The 18,871-nt window shown below is 43.9% G+C and overlaps 1 long non-coding RNA gene across 1 annotated transcript; it reads left to right on the forward strand.

The window, feature by feature from the left end:
* The first annotated feature begins 752 nt into the window (after nt 1-752).
* LOC147371105 (uncharacterized) lies at nt 753-16,511 on the forward strand. The gene is made up of 2 exons (XR_015165826.1): nt 753-3,355; nt 16,295-16,511. It is a non-coding gene; the product is annotated as an uncharacterized LOC147371105 (long non-coding RNA).
* The last annotated feature ends 2,360 nt before the right edge of the window (nt 16,512-18,871 follow it).

Raw genomic sequence — 18,871 nt, forward strand, 5'->3', positions numbered from 1 at the left:
GGGTGCTGGATAGCAGCTCAACTCTGTTTTAAGCTACCATATGCCATACACTGTGGTAGTATCACTGTGAACAATCTGCTCTAGCCAAACACCCATAAGCAGATTTTTAAAACGTTCGTAGCACAACTTTGAGATGCTTTCAGTTGGAAACAGTAAGCTTTTCTAGTGGGAATAATACCTTTAAATATTCAGATACATCAAACTAAACTATCGATCTAGGTTATTGCATTGTGTGTTAAACCCAAGTCTTTAGCAAGCTGGTATTTGGCAAAGGGGAGAAGGCACTGCCGTCTGTCCATTTTTCCAGTTGTCTGGTCATTTTCTGTGCAACAAGTTGTGTCTGCGGGGTCACCTGGCAGCCTGCACGTGTGACACTGTGGTCACTAGTGGGTCACCAAGACGTTGAGGCTGGAATTGATAAGAATGCAGAGGCACCCGGAAAGTTCTGTTGCTCATAAATACCTGAGGGTATGCAAGTTCTATCTATCCAATAGGAACATATTTCACTGAAGTATGCTGTATTCCTGAAAATCCTTAAATTGCTATCTGAGTACCACTCCTGAGTTGCATTTTATGATTCCTAAATTATATGATGCTATAGCAGAAACAGTGATCTTTGTCTTATTCACAGTCTTAGCCAAGACTGCTAGAAAGCAAGCATATGAAGTTTGATACTCTAGGATGATAATGTCAAATCTTACTCAATGAAGTTCCTTAAAATTCAATCCCCTGCCTTTAGTCTATTACTATTACTCTCACCAGTTACTATAACTACCGTGACACACACATGGACTGTTCATCACCTTATTTTGAGATTCTCAAATTTGAGAGAACTGTAAAGATATGAAAAACTGGGTATTGGAGTTGAAAAGATGAAAGGTTATGACATGTACATTTCATGAAAGTTAGTTTAGAACAAACGCTTCATTTTCCCAATGAATCCTAATTACAAAGTAGGTACTTTGGCACAATATTTCCCTCTTAACTGTTTGCTACAACACTGGGAGTAGATGAATAATATCGGACCTCAGATGACTCAATGGTCCAGGAGGACAAATCTTTGTACAGAGGGGAACAGGGCGTATTTCACTGCTAAGGGTTCCATCTCATAATCCTCCTAGTTAAGAGGACTGTGGATGCCCTCAAAGGCACAAAGGGATAGCATTCTGCCTATTAAATGTGCTTCTGCATTAATCCAGAAGTTCTTTGTTGATAAACAGATGCACAGCAACCACATTTAAATTTCAGAACCTTACAATTAGATGTATTTGAATAAAAAAGAAAAACAGGGAACCCAAAGCTATTAAGTGGAGCTTTTTAAAGTCATGGCCAGGTGCTATTTCAACACAAACATGTCAGTTCCATCCCAGTTAAAGCAGATAAAATCCTCCAGTCTCTTCAAGAGTTGTGCTTGGACAACGAAATGGGAATTTTGTGTAGGGTTTTTCAGGTGTGATGTTTTTAAAAATTTTTGAGAATAATATTTTCAAGGCAATTGCTTTTGAACAGGGCAGCAAGGGGAAGCCAAGTTAGGTTAACAGATCAACCATAGAAAATTCAAGAGGGTCCTTTGCTGGGTGAGAGGGAGTCTGTGGCTTTGCCATGTGGTTGTGTGGCTCCACCAAGTTGCCCTGCCTGTTTTGCAGGGGTTTGTGGTGTATTCACTGACACCTCAGTGGCTGCAGGCTGAGGATGGCTCTTAGGCGGGCTCAGCCAGCTTGGCACACTCTCAGCTCTGGGAAGTCCATGCTGTTTTACAAAGAGCAGGTGGGCGAAAAAGCTCAACACTGCAGGGCACGTTGCGCAGCTGTGAGAGGTGGAATTCCCCTCAAAAGGATCGGCACTGCTTTGAAAATAAATTCATCATTAAAACAGAAGGATTTCTGAAGCAGTCGACGAACACAGGGCTTGATTGGTTTCAAATTAACTCTTTGTACTCATCTTTCATTCACCCCTTAAGAAGATGTCTCAGCGTTTTCCAGGGAGGTAACACAAATAATCCTTGACATCTTTTCAAGGAGGAGAGTAAAAAGTTGGAGCACTCCACCACTGCATCTGCTTTCCATTCGCCCTGCATCTCGCTGCTTCGATGCGCTGTGGGGAGGCACCCATGCTGCAGTGCAGGCGCTCTGTTTTGCTTCATGTTCAGTATTTAGGAAAAGAGGGGTGTGCTTCTCCCTGGACGGAGGGTCTATGCTTATCCTGCAGGCTAGGCAGTTGCTCCTTCTTCCTCCTCCTTTCCCTTTCTTCCCCTCTTTCTGGATCTGTCTCTTCCTTCAGCCCCTCTCCCCCACCCTGGCCCCCTCCCTGGGAGTTAAGAATGGCCTCACTTCTGTTCTTCTTGCTACTAATTTAAAGCCCTTCCTCTCCCTTGTGGAAAATATCTGATAACGCCGTTTTCTCTGAGGGAGGCCATTTGTATATCTTTCGACCACGAATCCCATAAACAATTAAATGCAGAGCAGGCTAGCCTGTGGAAACCTTTCTGGCTACTTAAGTGAAGTTTCCTAATCCTTTTCTGCAGCGACCCAGGCTCTGGGGCCCATTCATCTGCCGTTGCTTCTCAAGCACTTTGATCTCAGGCCTTCATTACAGCTCATTTCAGCATTAAGGATGATCTGAATTCATGAGCTCTTCCCTTCCTAATAAGTGCCATTCATATCCATCCTCAGGAGCAACCACAGCTCACAGAAAACTGGTTCAAACCACACGCAAAAGAATAATGGACTAGCTTCAAACACAAGTGAAAAACGGGGGTTTTATTAGCCGAATAAACCTCTGAATGAGCTGCTTCATTAAACAGAGGAGTCTCGTTTTCAGGGCGCTGTTAAATCCACCAGTTGCCACTCTGAGATTAGTAAGTGTGATTACTTCATTTTTTTTTCAGGTGGAAATCCTGAGGTGGAAGAGAGACTGAAATATACTCACTACACCCAATGCAGGCTACAGCTGATCTGGGGTTTATTTGGCTTCATAGATTTTTCAGCCAGAGACCGTTTTACATATCTTTCCTGTTAGATTGTCTGGAGTGATGCGCCACTCCTAAAAAGAACCTACTCTTTTTTTTTTTTTCCTTTAAAAGGAAAAAAAAAATTAATTTGGATTCAGCTAATACCCTTGTAACTTCTAAAGCTGTGAAGCCAAAAAAGGAAGAGATAATTAGAAGATGATGAGAGCTAGCACATAGCCCGGTGGACGGAAAAAGAGGTACAGAGAAAGGTGGCAAACCTGCCACCGAGTCCATTAACAGCCTTTGCTATAATTATGTTTTGCTCTGGCTTTAAACTGGTGAAAGCACAAAGGAGACACTATTAACGTCTTTTGCCCGCAGAAGAAAGTTCATCCTGTATACCCGGTGAGTAGGGTGCGCCGAAGTGCGGCTTCAATGCACCGTCTGCTCGCATGCTCAGTCGTGTGTGCCTCTTTGCGACCCCACGGACTGTGGCCCGCCAGACTCCTCTGTCCATGGGGAATCTTCAGGCAAGAATACTGGAGTGGGTTGCCTTGCCCTCCTCCAGGACATCTTTCCATCCCAGGGATCAAACCCAGGGGTCCTGCATTGCGGGCAGATTTTTTACCATCAGAGCTACCAGCTAAGCCCATGAATACTGGAGTGGGTTGCCATTTCCTTCCCCAGGGGAGGTTCCCGGCCCAGGAATGGAACCTGAGTCCCCTTGAGTCTCCAGCATCGGCAGGCGGGTTCTTTACTACTGAGGAACCTGGGAGACCGATTTTAATTGAGCACTTAGCAAGAACGGTCAACGAAATGGCAGAAACAGCGAGGAAAGAGTAGATGGCATTCGTTTGAAAGTCCTTGAAAGCTCTTCAGCGGCACTCCCTGCTGCCGCTCTAGTGGTTCGTTTTCTGCCCACCTCCTTGTCTTCTCTGCCCTTCCGCACGGCTCTCTATCCTCTCCCCGGAACTCCTCAACGTGCGTGACCTTTAGGAAAGGAGACAAGGGGGAACCACGGGCCGGCTCCCTCCACGGGCGGTGCGGCACTTGGGCACAGCGGAGGAGGAACGCCCTCCTCTGCGGATCTGAGGGGACAGAGCCTCTGTGGACCCCGACAGCCCCGCCCAGGGCCTGTCGGGTCTCAGCAGATTTCCGAAGGGGAAGCGCCTCACCGTCTCTCCAGGGGCCCTCACGATTCTAAAGGGCTGGGCCCTACGCACCACCTTCACTCCTATCCATACCCTGTGAAAGGCTAAAATTAAAATTAATGGCAGGAAGAGGAGCTTAGAGATCCCCCTCACTGAGCCTTTCAATTAAGGCTACTGATTAGATCTTAGATTTCCTTACCACATAAAAAAAGACTCAGGGTTCGCTCCTGTGAGTGGTGGTTTCTGTTTTTGTCTTTCCCACCCCCCACCCGCGTCCCCGCTTGGCTCTGCCGGGTGTTTTTAATTTTGCTGCCCTGCCTAACCAAGCGCTGCTGCTGGAGCAGAGGGAAGCATCCCAGATGCCCTTTCTGTACTGGGCCAGGAACAAGGTGATTTACACCCCTCCATCCTTCTAACCTCACCCCTCTCCCCATCCCGGAACACATCCCCCCCCCAACTCCCAACCCGCCACCACACCCCCTCCCCACAGAGCCATCCTCCCTGGAGCCATTCTCACTTCCAACAGCCAGTTGGATCAAGATTTTATACATCTTCATCATGCTATTAAAGATGCAAACAATTTCTCTTTTTACAACTGACTTAAAAGATGGAATATCAAGACATTTGGGTGTGTTTCATGACAACCAGTAGAACAAACTGTTATTTTGCTTTGTCTGTGTGTAAGGACTGTAATGAGACTTCTTTGTTCCCTGGGACATTATCTGCTAAATTCATGTGTCTATAGTCCTTGGAGGACAGATGTGTTAGAAATAGGATTGTCCCAGGGCCCAAATGTTAGACCAATACTATGGAGCAGAAATTAGTGGATTTGACCCTAAACAGGAAGTCATTGTTAATAATCTAGCTTTTAAACTGTCATTCCAAGGCCTGAATGCTTTGGTTGGAGTCCACACAGTTTACATTCATGAAGAATTACCAGAAGACTTCTGATTTTGCTATGTAGGCCTGTTACAGGACACCTGAATAAGGATACTATTGGCCACAGTGGGCTAAGAGGGCTGTTAAGCAAAGGACTAGAGAACCCAGGTCTTTGTAACTCATGAGGCCTGCAGTAAAAGGTGAGAAGAAATTAGAAAGACCTTTTTTGTCCCCCAGCTGCTTCTCTTTCCACCAAATATAAAGAGACAGTCATGATGTGTTATTTATTTCTTCCTCATCTTCTGACTTTCAATGTGTGAAGTTCAAGATGTAAGGTGGGCAAGTATTAATATCATTTTAGAGACCAGGCAAAGAACGAGTGAATGGACTTAAAGTCGTGAGGATTGTATAAATGAACTATCTGTACCTCCTGACTGCCAGCCCTAAGAAAATAGTGGTTGAGAATGGAAGCAGCGCAGTCAGGACATTCACTTAAAATGCTAGTTTTCACATTCTTAAAAGTACAGGCGAGTCACTGCAGCTGTCTGAGCCTCAGTTTCCTCATTTATAAAAAAGGGGTTGTAATAGAATGACTATACCTCATAGAACTAGTCTAAAAGGGTGCATGAACCTTTTACTAGATCATTGGTCTAATACATAGTGAACACCCAATACATGTACTTGTATTGCTACCATTGAGGAGGAGACGGAGGATCAGAACTGTTGAGGGATTTCCCAGAAGAAGGCACACAATTAGAAGCAGAGCACCACGGCCAAGGCCATCTTTTTGTTTTCGTGGCTTTTGTGCCTGTTCTCTAGCGACAGCTCTTATTTCTTTTCGAAATACAAGTGTGAATTTCCTCTGAGCATTGTTGTTATTCAGTTTGGTCAGATTCCTAAGAATATACATATTTTAAAATGGGATTAGCTTGCAGAAATAGCCAAATGGAGAGCTGGTCAGAGGATTCCTCCTAATACTGATTCAAACATAAATTTTAACAGCGGCTGAACGCATCAAAGTACAAGGGCTCTGTTTAGTCCGGTACCAAGTGGTTCCAGCAAGTATTTTTCCTAAGGGGCACCCAGGCCGATGCAACTGCAGTTGCTCTAAAAGGCTATACCATTTGGAAATGAGTGAGTCGTCAGATTTGCCAACAAATGTGTCTACAGTTCTAAATCCATCATTCCAACACTGCTCGTAAAACAAGGTCCAGATTTATTTTGCACTTGGTGTTTGTTCTGCTCATTAATTATATTCATATCTGCTCCTTTGAAGTTATTGAGACTATTGGGAAATGTAAAAGAAAGCAATATTGATTTCAGTCTTAATATCATTCCATCTTTATTTCCTTCATCTACAAGCTCTCAGGCATGTTGAGTGACATGTGGTGGTGGGTATAGTATGTCGGGCAGAGAGTAGGGCATTATCAACAGAGCCCAGGCTCTCCAGATCTGCAGTCTCTTTGGTGAGAGGGTTTAGATTTAGAACGTCTGGATTGTATTCAACGAAAATCTCCACAGCCTTTCCTTTCAAAATCAATTTCAGTTGTCAAAAAAAAAAAAGAAGGGGGGAGTGGTGGTGAGTCACTTTGAAATCATATAGCTTATTATTATCATCGTTTTTTAAAAGCTTATTACTATAATTTTTCTCCCAAGGGAGCTGAATTGATTTCTAACCCCACCTTCCTTATCTCAACATGTGGCTAAGTTCAGAAGGGAATTAAAATTGGGGGATTTTTTTCCCCTTCAGGAAAAACTGATAGAACACACCCCAGTCTCATTTTCAAGTTGAGCAGGAACTTTTTTTTAGCCCCTTGAACTTACTTAAAAATGCACCTACAGCAACTAAGATCATGCCTTTCCCCAAATTTACATATTTTTTCCTGAGTGCTTTGGAAGTGAGGTCCACCAGGTAATGGTCTTCACAACTGTGGCATATTGGCTCCACAGCACTGCAGTCTATCTGGGTTGAACATAACTTCCTTGAGAGCAAATATTCTTATCCAGGGGCTTCCCAGGTGTCTCTTGTGGTAAAGAACCCTCCTGCCAATGCAGGAGACGTAAGAGATGCAGGTTCAATCCCTGGGTCCGGAAGATCTCTTGGAGGAGGGCATGGCAACCCACTTTAGTAATCTTGGCTGGAGAATCCCATGGACAGAGGAGCCTGGTGGGCTACAGTCCATTGGGTTGCAATTCATCAAACACGACTGAAGCGACTTAGCATGCACGCATTCTTATCTGATTTATTCACTGCTGTATCCTAAGCACCTAGGACAGTGTCTAACTCATAGGCAGTGCTCAATATTTGTGGCATAAGAGAATGAATGAGGAAGTAACAGAGAGTGAGAGCTGGGAGTAGGGCTGTGGGGTCAGACAGACAGACCCAAGTTCAAGTTGTAACCTTGTACTGTAACCTTGTACTCATGGGCTTGGTGGCATCGATTAGCCTGCTTAGCTGCAGCATTACCATCTGTAAAATGGTGTAAGGATAGTGCCTACCACTTCAGACTGTTGGGAGGCCATGCATGGGAAAGGCTTAGTGGCCTTCTGAATATGTGAATTCTCCATACATGGTTCATATTCTTGCAAATCCTCCAGATCTGGACACAAAAGTCCCTTGTGAGTCCACATATTTGGGGCCCATGAAGCACAATCCCAAACTGCACTTCACACTAATACATAGGAAGCAACTCTAACTCTTTAAAAAGGAAAAGACCCCTGTCTTCCTGGCATTTTCAGCCGTGGTGGACGCAGCCTCTTCTGTGTCCCCGGCAGGGATGCAAATCACTCCTGGGCTAAGGGTCTGTGTCCTGCCATCCTAGGCCCAGCAAAGAGAGAGGAAGAAACTGTTTTCAGCTTGGATGACTGATGGCCTGGGATTATTATTCTTCGGGTTCCAGGACACAGTGCTCCTATTATTTCCAGAGAGTTTTCATTTATTTTTTCAACGTTGAAAGCTCATGCCAGTGTGGTGGTCTGAAACCTCATGGCAGCATATATATGAGACGATCATGTTCCATCTTTGGTTCCCTTACACAGGGTGCTACTGTTGCAGAAAGGAAGTTCCAGGGGTAACTGTTCCCCTGTGACTCCGCTGTGGTCAGCGGAACTGTCTTATGCAAAGTAGGCTTTGAAAAGGTGTTTGCTGGCTGGAACACAGGGGCTGCCATTCCCAGCTGGCTTGTTTGCCCATCCCGGCCAGTATCCTGCTTCTCCCTGGTGCCAACACCTGATATGCCAGAAGAAGACAGATCTTCCCTTTAGCTCCCTTTCCACGAACTGAAAGTAGCATCCTCCTCCCGCCTCTTCTGCCGTTTCAGGATACACTGAGGGAGCAAGATGTGGGTATGGCCAGAGTGGGATGATGGAAAACCACTGTAGTCCGTATGTGCTGTCATGGGCAGTCAAAAGCAGGGGAGGATCTGATGGATTGGTCCAAGGGGATCGGGGGTACAGAATGCCTAATGGGGTGAGGTGGGTTTCCCACGTGCATGAAGAGGGCAGGTGTGAGGCAGCAACACTTAAGAATAGGGTAGAGATTGGGATAAACAGCAGAGTAACATCTTCCCCAAAAGGGATGGCCACTCCTCAATTTTAACTCATTGCGTGTGGGAATTCAAGCCTGGTATAGCCAGCCCTTTGGATTGTTAAAGCAGATAATCCTTTTTGCCTGTGAAATCTCTGAAGTTGTAAACATTAGCAACATATTTATTATTATTTTCAAGTGGCATACTGACCAGGTAAAACATATCTCTGGGACTTTAGGTTTCTCTGAGATGGACATTTATTCTGCAGTCATCTGCTGGGTACCTGTGATGTGCCTGGCACTGTATTAGAGGCAGCAGATACAAAAATGCAAAAGAAATGGTTCATATTTTCAAGTATTTTGTTAAGTAAAGGAGACACAGAAACACATGAATACATAGAAAGTGCTGGAATGGGATGAAATGATAAAGATCAACGAGACAGTAAAGAAAGGGACCCATCTTAGTTTCCAAGGCAGGAGGTCGTCAGAAGAGGTTTCACCTGCTGGAGGGATGGGGAAGGTGGTGGTGATTAAGAGCATTCACAGCAGAGGGGACAGAGAGGCATGGGTAAGTGTGGGGCATGCACAGCACATTTGGAAAACCAGGAGTGGGCTTGCTGAGCTGAGTGCAGAGCAAATAGCAGGTAATGAGGCTGGCGCTGCCTGCTGCAGCCTGAATTTCCTGGGTCTCAGGTTGATCCAGAAATGTCGGAACACACTTCCACTTAACTCCAACTCTCCCTGGGGCACCTCGGCTGCCTCAGTGACCGATGGGGAGCCCACACAGATGTGTTTGCCTTTATCCACATCCAGCCACATATGTAGCTGTTCCATCTCTCTTTGCCATCTGCATTTCTTGTCCGTGGTAAGCGTGTCCATTCAGCATCTGGGCTCTCCAGTACCCATCCACCTCCAGCATCTGTTTCCAGTCGTGCAGGAGTGTGGCCTGGCGGCAGCACTGCTTTTACCAACAGCTAAAGCTAAAATTCTAATGTTAGGTAATTGGTTAATGTCCCACAAACTTAAAAAAAAAAAAAATCTACTAAATTCATATGGAAGTGAAAAGTTGTTCAGTTGTGTCTAACTCTTTGCGACCCCATGGACTATATAGCCCATGGAGTTCCCCAGACTAGAATACTGGAGTAGGTAGCCTTTCCCTTCTCCAGGGGATCTTACCAACCCAGGGATCAAACCCAGATCTCCTGCATTGCAGGAGGATTCTTTACCAGCTAGGCTACCATGGAAGCCCCAGAGCCTTAATAATCGGTATGATTCCATTTTACTGGTCCTGTCTGAAAAGATGTTTCTTTCAGTGTCTTACCTTTTATCCTCCCACCCAGAGCTGTTACAGGTCATGAGACCATTATCCTGATTGAAATAGATGTACATTGCCTTTCCTCTCACAGGCTGGTACCAATAGGGCAGTGTTGCACGATGGTTGAGGATGACTCTAGTCCTAGGGTTGAAATCCCAGCTCCACATCTGACCTGCTGTGAGAGCCTGCAGTGACAACTTCACTGTTATGGTTTGAATGGTGATCCCCTGCCCCCAATAAAAATCTGTGTTTTGGAGCTCTAATTCTCAGAACCTAGGAACGTGACTGTATTTGGAGACAGGGATGAGAAAGAGGTGATTAAATTAAAATGAGGCTGGTAGGGTGGGCCCTAACCCAGTTTGACTTGTGTCCTTATCAATTCAGTCAATTCAGTTCAGTCACTCAGTCGTGTCTGACTCTTTGTGACCCTATGGACTGCAGTGCACCAGGCCTCCCTGTCCATCACCAACTCCTGGAGTTTACTTAACTCACGTCCATTGAGTCGGTGATGCCATCCAACCATCTTATCCTCTGTTGTCCCTTTCCCCTCCTGCCTTCAATCTTTCCCAGCATCAGGGTCTCTTCAAATGAGTCAGTTCTTCGCATCAGGTGGCCAAAGTATTGGAGTTTCAGCTTTAACATCAGTCCTTCCAATGAATATTCAGGGCTGATTTCCTTTAGTACAGACTGGTTGGATCTCCTTGTAGTCCAAGGGTCTCTCAAGAGTCTTCTCCAACACCACAATTCAAAAGGATCGATTCTTCAGTACTAAGCTTTATTTATAGTCCAGCTCTCACATCCATACATGACTACTGGAAAAACCATAACCTTGACTAGAGGGACCTTTGATGGCAAAGTAATGTGTCTCCTTTTTAATACGCTGTCTAGGTCGGTCACAACTTTTCTTCCAAGGAGTAAGCGTCTTTGAATTTCATGGCTGCAGTCACTATCTGCAGTGATTTTGGAGCCCCCCAAAATAAAGTCTGTCACTGTTTCCATTGTTTCCCCATCTATTTGCCGTGAAGTGATGGGACTGGATGCCATGATCTTAGTTTTCAGAATGTTGAGCTTTAAGCCAACTTTTTCACTCTCCTCTTTCACTTTCATCAAGAGGCTTTTTAGTTCCTCTTCACTTTCTGCCATAAGGGTGGTGTCATCTGCATATCTGAGGTTATTGCTATTTCTCCCAGCAATCTTGATTCCAGGAAGCTGTGCTTCCTCCAGCCCAGCATTTCTCATGATGTACTCTGCATATAAGTTAAATAAGTAGGGTGACAATATACAGCCTTGACGTACTCCTTTTCCTATTTGGAACCAGTCTGGTGTTCCATGCCCAGTTCTAACTGTTGCTTCCTGACCTGCATATAGGTTTCTTAAGAGGCAGGTCAGGTAGTCTGGTATTCCCATCTCTTTAAGAATTTTCCACAGTTTGTGGTGATCCACACAATCAAAGTCTTTGGCATAGTCAATAAAGCAGAAATAGATGTTTTTCTGGAACTCTCTTGCTTTTTTGATGACCCAAGGGATATTGGCAATTTGATCTCTGATTCCTCTGCCTCTTCTAAAACCAGCTTGAACATCTGGAAGTTCACAGTTCACATACTGTTGAAGCCCGGCTTGGAGAATTTTGAGCATTACTTTACTAGCGTGTGAGATGAGTGAAATTGTGTGGTAGTTTGAGCATTCTTTGGCATTGCCTTTCTTTGGGATTGGAATGAAAACTGACCTTTTCCAGTCCTGTGGCCACTGCTGAGTTTTCCAAATTTGCTGGCATATTGAGTGCAGCACTTTCACAGCATTGTCTTTCAGGATTTGAAATAGCTCAACTGAAATTCCATCACCTCCACTGGCTTTGTTTGTAGTGATGCTTCCTAAGGCCCACTTGACTTCACATTCCAAAACATCTGGCTCTAGGGGAGTGATCACACTATCATGATTATCTGGGTCATGAAGATCTTTTTTGTATAGTTCTTCTGTGTATTTGTGCCACCTCTTCTTAATATCTTCCGCTTCTGTTAGGTCCACACCATTTCTGTCCTTTATCGAGCCCATCTTTGTTCCCTTGGTATCTCTAATTTTCTTGAAGAGATCTCTAGACTTTCCCATTCTATTGTTCTCCTCTGTTTCTTTGCACTGATCACTAAGAAAGGCTTTGTTATCTCTCCTTGCTATTCTTTGGAACTCTGCATTCAAATGGGTATATCCTTCCTTTTCTCCTCTGCTTTTGGCTTCCCTTCTTTTCACAGCTATTTGTCAGGCCTCCCCAGACAGCCATTTTGCTTTTTTGCATTTCTTTTTCTTAGGGATGGTCTTGATCCCTGTCTCCTGTACAATGTCACGAACCTCCCTCCATAGTTCATCAGGCACTCTGTCTATCAGATGTAGTCCCTTAAATCTATTTGTCACCTCCACTGTATAATCGTAAGGGATTTGATTTAGTGGATTTGGTTTACTGGTCTAGTGGTTTTCCCTACTTTCTTCAAGTTAAGTCTGAATTTGGCAATAAGGAATTCATGATCTGAGCCACAGTCAGCTCCTGGTCTTGTTTTTGCTGACTGTATAGAGCTTCTCCATCTTTGGCTGTCCTTATAAGAGGAGGGAATTTGACACACAAGGGGCCAGGGATTTGTGTGTGCAGAGGACAGAAAAATAAGGACAAAGAGGGGAGGTGGCCACCTGTGAGGCTAGGAGAGTGGTTTCAGGAGACACAAGCCCTGTTCATGCCATGATCTCATCCTTCAACTTGATCCTCCAGCCTCCAGAATGGTGAGACAATGCATTTCTGTTGTTTCCGCCACCCAGTCTGTGGTATTTTCTTATGGTAAACTAATATATTTACCTTTCTAGGTCTGTTAACCTTTAAAACCTCACAGGGCTTTTTAAAACATTAAATGAGCCAATATAAGGAAAAGAGTACCTGACCCACAGATGCATTTAAGTCTTAGCTAATAGTAGTTATAATAATATTAATGGTAACAGTATTATTTCTAATGGCCCTGAGTCAAAGAAAAGAATAGGTGAATAAGAGTGTGTCTTCAGCTGGCCCACACGCTTCTCCAGCTCTGTACCTGAAATGTGCAAGTTTTATAGGAGGATGAAGCAGATCAGATGAAAAAGGTTAAGAAACATTTTGCCATGTAGGCATTTTAAGTGTGGAATATTTTTTCTTCTTTGTATTAACTGCTATATGTAATTCTAGAATTCACTCTTGTGTTGGTTAGAATAGGTTTCCTCTCTAGATTGAAGTAATAATAATTTCATTTGCCCCAACTCCAAAGCCCTTTGAAGTTAAACACTGAGAGAGAGGGCGGCAGGCCCACTCAGGAGAGATTAGATCTTGTTTTAAACACTAGCTGCTCTGAGAATAATTTCCTTAATTAATATTCACAAGATATCATCCACTTGAGACTATATTTTCATGTAACCTACTTGCATATAATTGTTCTGCGCTAAGGCTCTTCACTACATCTGTATCTTCCTTTTGTGTCAGTGTTCAACAAAATCATTTCCATCTAAAAGCAGAGCTGAAGGGGGTTGGGAGGCTCGTCGGGTCTCCCCTTCTGTGTGAAAGCTAGCACACATGGGCTTTCATCGCATTTCTAAAGTTAATATTGTTTCGTGCTTATTCCCTTTCTTAACGGGATGCACATGGCTCCCAGGCCCCCTCTCCCTTCTGGAATCAAAGCCGGGACATTCTCAGGTGCTGCCCTCTTGTCATCTCATGCCATATAGCGGAGAGTTTATCAAAGCCCCCTACAGCTTCCATCGGCCCAGGGGCCTTCCAGCCTCGAAGGTGCCGCATCTGCGATCAGTCACAGCTTCCCAGGTTATCAGTGCCCACCTGGGACAGGTGAGCAGATATCCTCAACTGCAGGGACCTCGGGTTATTCCAGGGTTGACTTGCCCAGAGATTGGTGAAAGGAGCTAGAATGACTTGCAAAGAAATCTTTCTGCTTGTCTGATTTTAAAGCCTTACAAGCATCACATACACTGTGAGTAGCCGAAGAATTGTCTACCTTTTAGATACATATTTTTAAAAGTTTAAACAAATTTGCTCAAAGTCACAGTGGAACTCAATATTCTATAATAACCTATATGGAAAAAGAGTCTGAAAAAGAATATATGTGTATGTATATATCATGTACAACTGAGTCACTTTACTGTACACCTGAAGCTAACACAACATTTTAAATCAACCCACTGATGACTCAGATGGTAAAGAATCTGCCTGCAGTACAGGAGACTCGAATTTGTTCCCTGGGTCAGGAAGATTCCCTGGAGAAAGGAATACTACCCACTCCAGTATTCTTGCCTGGAGAATTCCATGGACAGAGGAGCCTGGTGGGCTACAGTCCATGTTGTCATGAAGAGTTGGACACAGCTAAGCAACTAACACAAAGCCACTATACTCCAATATAAAATGAAAAAAATTTTAAAGTCACAGTGAATCTTTTACATTTGAAAGCAAATGCCTCTTATAGTGAAAGAGCACCCCCACACCACACAAACACATACACACACTAATTGAGAAATATTTTTTTGCTTGTTTTTGCTTTTGTAGGTGTTGTATATCATTCTTAAACAGCTGATAACAGTTCTACCATCAAATGACCAATGTTTGAGCTAACTCTTAGGACAAATTACATTTACTGTTTTAAAGGTTTAAAATACTTGAATACTTTTATATTGTGTGTATGTTTTTGTTGTTGTCCTTCAGTTGCTAAGTCGCCTCTGACTCTTTGCAACCCCATGAACTGTAGCATGCCAGGCTCCTCTGTCCTCTACCATCACCCAGAGTTTGCTCAAACTCATGTCCATTGAGTTGGTGATGCTATCTTATCATCTCATCATATGCTGCTCCCTTCTCCTCCTGCCTTCAATCTTTCCCAGCATCAGGGCCTTTTCTAATGAGTCCACTCTTCGCATCAGGCGGCCAGGAGCATCAGCTTCAGCGTTAATCCTTCCAAGGAATATTCAGGGTTGATTTCCTTTAGGATTGACTGTTTCAATTTCTTTGCAGTCCAATGTATATGCTGAAAAAAAGTGAAAGTGTTAGTCGCTCAGTTGTGTCTGACTCTTTGCAACCCCAATTATTTTAGCCTGCCAGGCTCCTCTGTCCATGGAATTCTCCAGGCAAGAATACTGGAGGCAGTAGCCATTCACTTCTTTGGGGATCTTCTGGACCAGGGATTAAACCCAGGTCTCCTGCATTGCAGGCAGATTCTTTACTGTCTGAGACACCCGGGAAACCCAGTGTACGTGTTATTATATACCAAGTATAGTATATACTGTATATATCTGTGCCAACTAAAGAATGTTACTCACCATCCAGCTCTACAAGGATTGTTTGCCACTGCAGTCACTGACCTTCAACACCCTCTGAAAGTAGTTCAGGGCAGAGATCAGGAATAAGGCACTCTGTGTTCTGGGAAAACGGTCAGAACAGGCCTTCAGATAGATATTTTCAGGAGAAACCTTTAAGATTTTTCCAACGTTTTGCATTTTCCTATACTTAGAAAGAAAAGCACTAAAACCATTAGCTAAAATATGTTTCCTGGTGATGAGCCGCAACCTTCTGCTGAGTTATGTGCTTGGCTGCATGCACGTACTCCCTTCACCAAAAGCACATGGGGCAACTTCTCAGAGCTCTCTGAGATGCTATCTCCCAGGCTACAGTCCTCAGCAAGACACTGAATAAACACAACCCACAGTTGCTGCTTCATGTTTGTTTGTTTTTTTTAAACTAGGCTTCTTTTTTAAAAAAAAAAAAGTATTTACGACTGTGCTGGGTCTTCACTGCTGTGCGTGGGCTTTCTCTAGTTGCAGCAAGCGTGGGCTACTCTCTAATTGTGGCAGGCAGGCCTCTCACTGTGGTGGCTTTTCTTGTTGTGGAGCATGGGCATTTGGGCTTCAGTAGCTGTGGCACATGTGTTTAGTTGCCTTGCGGCATGTGGGATCTTCACTGCTGACCAGGAATCCAATCGGTGCCCACTGCATTACAAGGTGGATTCTTAACCATTGATCCATCAGGGAAGCAGCTTCTATCTTGTACATTTTAAGTCAACATGTGTATTTTCATCTGTTACCTATCATCGTTTATCTACATGTATTTCCCTCCCTAGATTCAGTAACTGCAAGACCAAATTTCTTTAGTGCATTAGCACTAAATATTAATATTACAAATTCTTACATTCGGAGTATCAAATATTTTCAAGATTTTTTTTTGCTTGTTTTGTAACTTCCTGTTTGCTAGATTCTCCAGGAGCATATTATCTGCTAATAATTTTCTCTTTGAAATCATTACCCACCTAGGAATTTGCATGGGAGACATGACCTAGAACTGTTTCTGCACCAGGCTGAAGTTACCACTGTCCATGTTTGCATTGTGTGTGGCAAATAGTCCATGCTTCTTGCTACATGGGCTCCTGAAGCTTCACTGTCTTAATCAAGCCCTGTCCCTTTCTCTGTGACAGCATCCCCTACTATTCACCTGTGTGGCCAATGAAGTAATCCTTCCACCATTTCCAGACCTGTCCAGGTAAGCATTCAAATATCATGTGCAAGACAGTTCACAAAATAAGAAAATACAAGTGACTGAAGTGTAGGGAAGTTATTTGCTCAGCCTCACTCAACTGAGATTCAATATGTCACCATTTGGATTGTCAATGATTAAAGAGTTTGGCAGCATGGCATGGAGGCGAGTCTGTATAGATGGGCACTCTCCTGTATTGCTGGGAAGGGTATAACTGGTGCCATTCTGATGCAAAACAATTTGGCAGCATCTTTAGAACTATAACTGCATGCCTTCTTTGACCAGCAATTTTATTTCTAGGAATTTATCCAGTAGGTATATTCAAATATGAGCTAAATGATGTATTTAGATTATTCATCGCAGCATTATTTGTGATAGACTTTGGAATGTTCAAGAGTAAGGAACTAGTCATGGGTAAACCCATGGCTGATTCATGCTGATGTTTGGTAGATACCAACACAATTCTGTAAAGAATTACCCTTCAATTAAAAATAACTAATTTTTTTTTTTAATTAATAAAAAAGAGTAGGGAATGAGTTAAAGTCTGGGACATCCAGCCAAAGGACTATAATGTAGCTACAGAAGAAAATGAGGAAATTATTTTCTGATCTAGAGGATCTTGAAGATATTCTTATAAGGGGCAAAAGCAAAGGGAAAGTGTGAGGGTGAGTGGGAGACAGATTATAAATACACGATCGCTTGTATATACACAGAGTGTCACTGGAAGGATTCTCAGGGAACTACTTATACTCCTTCCTGGGAGTGGGGGATGGTGCTGGGGGGCTTGGGACAAGGATGTAAGGAAGCTGTCACTTGTACACCCTTCTGTAACGTGCAGGGTTTAAAATATATGAAACTTCTACCTACGAAGAATTGGAAGTGAAAGAAAAATAAAACTATCAAAGTCATGCACACATCTTGCATGTTCATTTCTCTGATGCACAAATTATTTGAAATGTAATAAAACTAGAGAAATTAGAGGAGAAAAATCAAAATTATTAAAGGACCTTGGAGAAATGACCCTCTGAGAATTGGGCTCATTTAGCTCCTGAAAGAAGAGGCCTGAGGAAGATTTATAACCTTTAATAACAAGTCCTGAAATATTCATAAGTAAGTTGAGGGCACAAAAAGTTGCTGTTCTCCTGTGCTGGCTGTTAACATTAAAGTTTTGAATGAGGAAAATATAGAAATTCCCAAGAGAGATACCAGATCATCACTTACAGATGATCTAAAGGAAAAAAAAAAATTAAGAATTGGCTTTACAGTTTTGGATTCCCTCAGCTAGAGGCCCAAATTGGGTTAGCGAGTGTAGGAGAGGAACACGGAATGTTGTAAGAAACTCTCCATTCAAGAGAGCTGTGATCCCCACTCACTCTAACGCAGAGGTGCATCTCCTCCCTGGATTTTAGGAGAAGCTGCCAGAGAATGGGTCAGAGGACAGGGTGGGCTTGGGTCTGGTGCTTGGGGAGATCTAGGAGGAAGGAGAAAGCTTGGGTTTTGATGGCAGCTTTGGGAGTGTGATGCTGAGTGGGAACGGGCTGTGCGTCTGATTTCTCAGGGTAAAGGATACATGAGCACTTCTCAGGGATTAGCTGTGGGCCAACTCTGAGAGGAGGGCTGCACTGTAGCCTTGTCAAATGTTACACGAGAGGACCAACCCGGAGAATGGGGATTCCAACGGCAGGGCCATGGGGAAAGGCTGCCAGTGGGGGTTGCAAGACGGCGGATCTCAGGGATGGGAACCTTGGAAAGGGTGAGCGGCAGGCATCTGCTATTGTCAGAGTGCACAAAGCCAGTGACCAAAGAACAATTGTCCCCCTGCTTTCTGGGCCTATCCTGCCCCTCTGTCAGCTGGTTGGGGTTGGTATGAGTGACCAGGAGTAAGAAAGGAGGTGAGCAGGAGCCGCCCCCACTCCCTTCCCCTGGGGCTGCCAGCCTCAAACCACAGGCCTCAAGAAGCAGAAAGGGGAGGAGCAGTCCAGTCTTCAAGTCAAAATCCAAGAACTGATTTTCACCATGGCCTGGATACCTTCTCTTTACTGATTTGGAATGAATGGGGACCACAGTTCTCTTAATCATTTTACGATGGCGTGTTATTCCAGGATGAGTAGAAAATTCTTGGGGCCTGAGTTTTCATCAAGTGGCAGTGTGTGTATGCGTGCTCAGTCATTTTAGTCACGTCTGACTCTTTGTGACCCCATGGACTATAGCCCACTAGGCTCCTCTGTCCATGGGATTCTCCAGGCAAAAGTACTGAAGTGGGTTGCCATTTCCTTCTCCAGGGGATCTTCCTGACCCAGGGATCGAACCCAAGTCTCCTGCATTGCAGGCGGATTCTTAACCTGACTAAGCCACCTGGGAGCCCCCAAGTGGCAGAGGAATTAGTTTTAAAGGAGACAAGATTTGAGGAGACAGAAGTTTTAAAGGAGAGATAAGAATAAGATTAAGTTTTGGTTTTCTTCCATGGGACAAGTACTTATTGCATTGGTGAGATTTATTTTCATAAAATCTACAGAAA

This window comes from Bos grunniens, chromosome 6 (assembly GCF_055505025.1).
Source record: "Bos grunniens cultivar Pamir isolate PY7600 chromosome 6, Bosgru_T2T1.0, whole genome shotgun sequence".
NCBI lineage: Eukaryota > Metazoa > Chordata > Mammalia > Artiodactyla > Bovidae > Bos > Bos grunniens.